Below are 6,736 nucleotides of genomic sequence, written 5' to 3'. Positions count from 1 at the left end.
TAATGTTTGATCATTACACCAAAATACTATTAGCAATTAATATTACTGTCCAAAATAGGGCTGCAAATGAGTCAAGCTATTCGTGAGCCACTCCTGAGCCGTTCGACCAAAGCTCTTCTTGAGCTTGACTTTGACCGAGCTCGAGCCGAGCTCGAGTTCATATAATTCTTGCTCGATGGCTTGTCGAGCTTTTTCGAACCTAAGTATATAATATATAATTTTTTTAATTTAATATTAAAACTCAAATAATATATTTTTTCCCTCTCTTACTCTTCAAAGCCCATATTAAGACCCACAATCTATAATAAAACCCTAATTTTTAACATATCTATGACTCTTCATCTAACATAATATTCTTCATCTAATCGCCTCTTGTTTCATTTTCATCTAACCTAATCTTCTTCATATAATTGCCTCTTCTTTCATTCTTCCTTCATTTTCTCTTTGTAATTGACTCTTCTTTCATTCTTCCTTCATTATTTTCTCTTTGCTCACTCTTTTTTCTCTTTGCTCACTCTTCCCCGTTCTTTCACTCTTAATCTTTTCTTTATTCATTCTTCACAATTTCTTTAGCTATTAATCTCTTATTCTTTAGTCTTCACATATTTTTCACTATTCATCTATTCATTTTCTTCTTTTTTTCGTCTTCACGATTTCATTTAGAAGAGGATTTCATCAGTAATTAAATTTATTTTCACTTTTATGATAACTATTGATTTTATTTTTATTTAACTTTGATTTTTTTTTTTACCTTAAAGAAATCCAGCAACAAAGAAAAGAAAAAACTATTTTATTGGAAAAGAAAAAACTATTTTATTGGTGAACTCAGTGGATTAATATATAAACTTAGATATATAATAAAAGTGTATTATATATAATATTGAAAGAGATAAATAAGGTTTAATATATTATATATAATAAAAATAATATTAAGATATAATAATTAGTTTAGTATAAAAGAAATAAAAATAGTTAATATTTTATTTATAATAAAAGTATATATAATAAAAATTTATATTGAAAAGAGATAAAAAAAAAAGTTAATATATTATCTATAATAAAAATATATATTATGGATATAATAATTAGTATATTATAATATATAATTATTTACGGATAAAAATAGTTAATATATTATATATAAAAAATGTTTATTATATATATAATATTGAAAGAGATAAAAAATGTTAATATATTTTATATAATAAAAGTATAATATATATACAGTAATATTTAAAGATATATATATTATATATAATATGGAGAGAAAAAAAAGATGTATATATTATATATAATATGTTTAGAGAAAAAAATAATTTATAAGATTAATAATATATATTATAATATATAAAAATAATAATAAATTGTTGTTATAAGTTATATTCTTCTTATAATATTTAAATCTTATTATACTTGCACCCAAATAATTTAAATATATATAATAATATCTAATAGTAAGAAGATTAAAGTAAGTTTTCATTATTGAATTCTTATGTTATATATTGAATTTTATCATCTATTTAATTAATTTTTTACTTTTTCAGAAAGAGAAGACATATCAATTGTTGTTGGTATCTACCTCTTAAAGTAATTAAATTTTAGTTATTTGTTTTAAAATTTATTTTTTATATTAATTATTTTTAAGATTAAACATTTCATATTATTGAATGCAGGTAGTTGTACGTGTGTTATGATTGAAGAACATGAGTTAAAAAATTAATATATTGAATGTTCAAACAATTTTTATAGTTTTGTACTTTAATTTTTGAATTTTATGCTGTAGAATTTTAATTAGTAATGATGATTTAATAATATTTTGAATTATTATGTTTTAGAATTTTGAATAGTTATGATTGTTTCATATTTTAATTTTGAAATATCATGTTTTAATTTATTAATATGTATGAAACTGAGAAATAATTTTGTCTTTAAAAATGATTTAGATCAATAATTCCTATTGTGGAAGATTTGATTTATATCTCAAGTATTTTGACATTGATAAGGATTTTATTGATATTGATGATAATGTTAAAAAACCAAGAGTAACAAGACAATATTATTAAATTCATTAAGTACAAACTCAATAACCTCAAAATCAAGTGTCTTTATGACAATCTAGTTTAATTGAATTTCTCTTTAAGGACAATTTATGGTACTTGTTGCATATTTTGATATGGAGCTTCACCAAAATAAATATTAAGGGTTTTTCAATAGAGACATTAAAAAACAATTTGTTGCAATGAGAAAATTTTGTGTTGAGAGATCAAATTAATATAGTTTTCAAATTAAAGAAATTCATCTATAGACTTAAAGAAGCGTCTCGTTAGTGATATCATAAATTTCACAAAATAACAATTCTCTCTTTTGATTTTGAGATGAATTTAATTAATAATTTGTGTATCACAAGTTCAGTGAGAGTACACGTCTATTTATGGTTTTATATATGAGTGACATTTTGTTTGTCACAAATTTTGCTTGGCATTAAATAACCAAGAGTTATGAGATATTTAAAAAGAACTAATAATTAAATGTTCACATATAGAAAGTCGGAAAGTCTTGAGATCATTGAGTATTCTGACTTTGATCTTACGGGATGCCAAAATAGTATGAAATCCACTTCGGGTTATATTTTTCGCAAGCTGGTTTTGTCGTTTCTTAAAGAAGTGTCGAACAAACACTTAAGGCATCATCCAATATTGTAGCGGAATTTGTGACATGTTATTAGTAATCAAATTAAGTAATATTGATATCAAGTTTCTTGTTATGAAAGAAATGATACAAAGTGGATAAATTTATATAAAATATTTATGTACAAACTCCGTGGTTATAAACTCATTGACAATGAGTTTATCGCCTAATGCCTTTCATGAGAATATTGCTCGTATGAGTATCATAGAGATCGACGATCTCTAACTTCAGTGGGAGTTTATAGTTTGGTTGTCTTTCGGTTTAGTTATTTTATAGATATTTATAAAGTTTCTTATTCTGACTAGAAATTAAGTATTATTCAGTTCATTACACTTTGTATAATTATGCTTAAAGTATGATCTCACTAAAGTCAAGTAGGACTAGTTGAAAATTGACATGAATAGATCACCTTTCATGAAATTTTCATTCATCACATTCTTGATATAATTTGTCAATTAATTGTATTGATTTATGTGATCATTGTTGGTTCTAGTTGTTCTTAAATACAACGACGAACTCTTTGGTCGTATATTGATATAATTAATTGATAAAATTGATTATACAACATATGATTGAGATGACATAAAACCTCAAGCGCATTATGGTTGATACATTTTATTTTTGTACATACGTGACCCAGTGAGAGATTGTTGAAATGTTTAGGGTCACTAGTATAATAAATAATTGTGCAAATGTCATATTTAATATAAGCCAAAATAATGTGATCTAATGTGAAATTAAGTTTATGGCTTATGGGTGTATTTTCCATTAATATAAAGTGAGGATACCTAAATAACATTTCTAATTTCATGAAGGGGCTAAATTAGAAATGACCTAAGTATAATAACTAACTTATTGTTGGTTATATGTAACGGTAATTGTCTCCATTTGAAGTATGACCAATTCTCCTTTGTCTCCCCATCAACAGAGAGAGAAATCTATTAACGTATTCATCGAATGGAAAAATCATTCCATATAAGGAAATTTTAAGGAAGGAGAATAAAGAATCATTCAATCCATGCAAAGTCTAAGAAAGAGAAGATTCATGATTCATCAATTTAAGGTATGTTTTCGTTGCATTCAGATTTTAATTTCTCATACATTAAATTATGATCTAATTAGGATAATTTTAACATCAATTTCAAATTTGTTAATAATTCTGATTAATCAAGAAAAAATATTTTATTTTAGTTTTGTGTACATGAATAGATTAATTGAGTATAATTTGATGGATCTCTAAGATCTAATTATTATTTGTAAAAGGTATAAAATTTAAATGAAATTCTTATAATAAGTAGGGTTTTTTTATATGTAAGTGAAATGAATATGTAAATGTGGAATGTCTCCATTTTAAATTTTGTAACTCTCTTTATCCTACTAACCTTTTTTTTAAGAAATATCAAAATAATTTGTCATGATTTATTAAGTAGGTTAACTTTTAGTTCTGTAAGTATTGATTATTAGCGATTATAACATTTGTTGGGGGTTAAATAACATTTATTATAAAGTTTTTGATATAATTTGTACCTAATATAAGTTTAGGAACATATAAGGATTGAAGAAACAAATAGGAATGTATCTTTGTCCCTAGAGTATGAATGAGGATCCTCTACTACCAGTTTAACATGTTCCCATCTCACAAAGGGAGGGGCACTATGGTAAATAAATAAATAAAAAATTTATTTATTTATCATATTGCCCTCCCTTTGTGAGAGGGGAACATGGGAACATGTTAAACTGGTAGCAGAGGATCTTGGGTGCTGGAGTATGGTTTGTCTCCTGAAATAGGGTGTACCTAGCGTCCACGTTTTGGACCACTGCGCCAGGGTTTATTTATAATAAATAAACCTTTATTAGAATTAAACTACTTCTTAGAATATATATAGAGAGTAATAGTAATGATATATACAACACCCTTATACAGCACATTCGCAAAGTACCTACCTCATCTAGAAAGAAAGAGAAAATATTCTTCTCTCTCTTTTATTTTTTTTAAGATATATTTTTTCTTTTTTTCTAAATGAGGTAGGTGCTATGTGAAGGTGCTGTATAAGAGTGTTGTATGTATCGTTACTCATATATATATATATATAAGTTAATAATACTATCGGTTTTGGACTAGCCTAGCGCTAGGTTTCTCGGTCGAGGTGTATAAACCTCTCGGTCCGGGGCTAGCTCTAGGCTAAGTTCCTCGGTCCTTGGTCTCGGGAGTCTCAATTCCGGGTCTGGGATCCTCGGTCTCAGGGTTAGACCTCTCGGTCCTAGGTCTTAGGAGTCTTGGTCATAGGTCTGGATTTCTCAGTCGTTAGTCCTAGGAGTCACGGTCCCAAGTCAGACCTCTCGAACCTAGGTCTGAATCTTCGGTCAGATTTTTCGGTCCTAGCTCAAGAACATCGATCCTAAGTCTAGGTCCTAACTAAAGAACATTGGTCATAGCTTATTTTTATCGATCATTGGTTTTGGTCCGGACCAAGGATCCTCGGTCAGATCTCTCGGTCCTAGGCTAACAAGCCTCTGTCCTCAAGAATTGTAGATTTTTTAAATTATTTTTTTAGTTCTAATTCTTTGATCTAAGAGTTTGGGTAGCTTCACAAATCTCCCATGAACATGTTGATCATCATCTCAAGGTATGGATCGTCTTGGATGATGATTTATTTGTTCAAAACAGTTATGATCAAAAATCGGGTTTTTGATTTTAAGGCTATCTTGAAGTGCAAGGAGCTATACAATATATTCCTTATACTAGATATACTTGATTGATACTTAAATAAGAACACTGACGGTTCGTTTTGAACAAATCAAGAACTCAAAATTTTCATTTATTTTGGAAAATTTTATTTTGATCAAACATGATCGGGATGGTCAAACATGATCCAAATAGTTGCCCAACATCATTAAAATAATGTTGGAAAGCTTTCTGATCTATGATTCGATCGAATTAACCCAAGAATAACAAACCCGTTTTTTTCAAATTCAAATTTGTGTTTTTGTTATTTAGATCGATTGATCGGTTCTATCATATCCAAATAGTTTATAAACTATATAAGGATAAATTCACAACCATAAAACACCATAAACAACAATGCGTGTTTTATAGACCAACGAGGGAGTTCCAAAAATCTAAAATTAACACGACTGCTCATTCTTATCTTCGTTGTGTCGCGATGATGAAGACGACCGGAGGCAAAAACAACATTGTTTTAGGCGTGTTTTGGTGTTCCTTCTTAACGTCGTTGGTATTTGGGCGGTCCGTTAGCGATCCAGTTAACGATTGTCTCCTCATCATGTTTATCCCGAATGCACGCATCTTCAGCTGCGGCGGGCTGGATGGAAGCACCTAGAGCATTCAATAAGAATCCAGTGCTGATCCAATGCGCGCGGTTGCGGCTGTAGCTTCTTCTCCCGGTTTCGGCTACACCGGATTAGAAATTTATTTTTGTTTTAAAACCTTAAGGGTTTGTTTAAATTGATTTTTCTTTCACCATTTTGGCTTTAAATTTGATCTTTTTATATATACACAAAATATTAAAATAAATATGGAAAATATTTTACCAATTTTTTATTTTATATATATTTTTAAATTTAAATAAAAAAAATTCTTTAGATGAAATGGATACAACAATTTATCAAAATAATTTATTTTTGTCTTTTACTTTTTCTAAAATTATTTTGAGACATTATGTGTACAATATTTATCTCAAATAATTTTATTTTTTTTATTTTGGCCTTAATCCTTAATTAATCTGATTAATTCTATTAATTGTTTTAAATAAGTTTTTAGCCACGGAGTTAATTACTTTGATCTTATTTATTTAAAAATAATTCAAAATAATTATTTGAATATTATAAATTGGAGTGTAGATTTTTAGTACTTACAAAGGTGTAGAATAATATTATTTTAAATCACAAAAAAATTAAAATAAAAACTGTAATGTGACAGACAAGTGAGACATTGTGTGGTAGCCCTTTTTTACGTGTAACCAAGCACAAAACTAAGAATAAAATCTCTAAAATACGTTTGAACACATAAAATATTTTCTTTCCTAAT

Source organism: Impatiens glandulifera, chromosome 2 (genome assembly GCF_907164915.1).
Source record: "Impatiens glandulifera chromosome 2, dImpGla2.1, whole genome shotgun sequence".
NCBI lineage: Eukaryota > Viridiplantae > Streptophyta > Magnoliopsida > Ericales > Balsaminaceae > Impatiens > Impatiens glandulifera.
Note: the sequence above shows the minus strand (reverse complement) of the source record.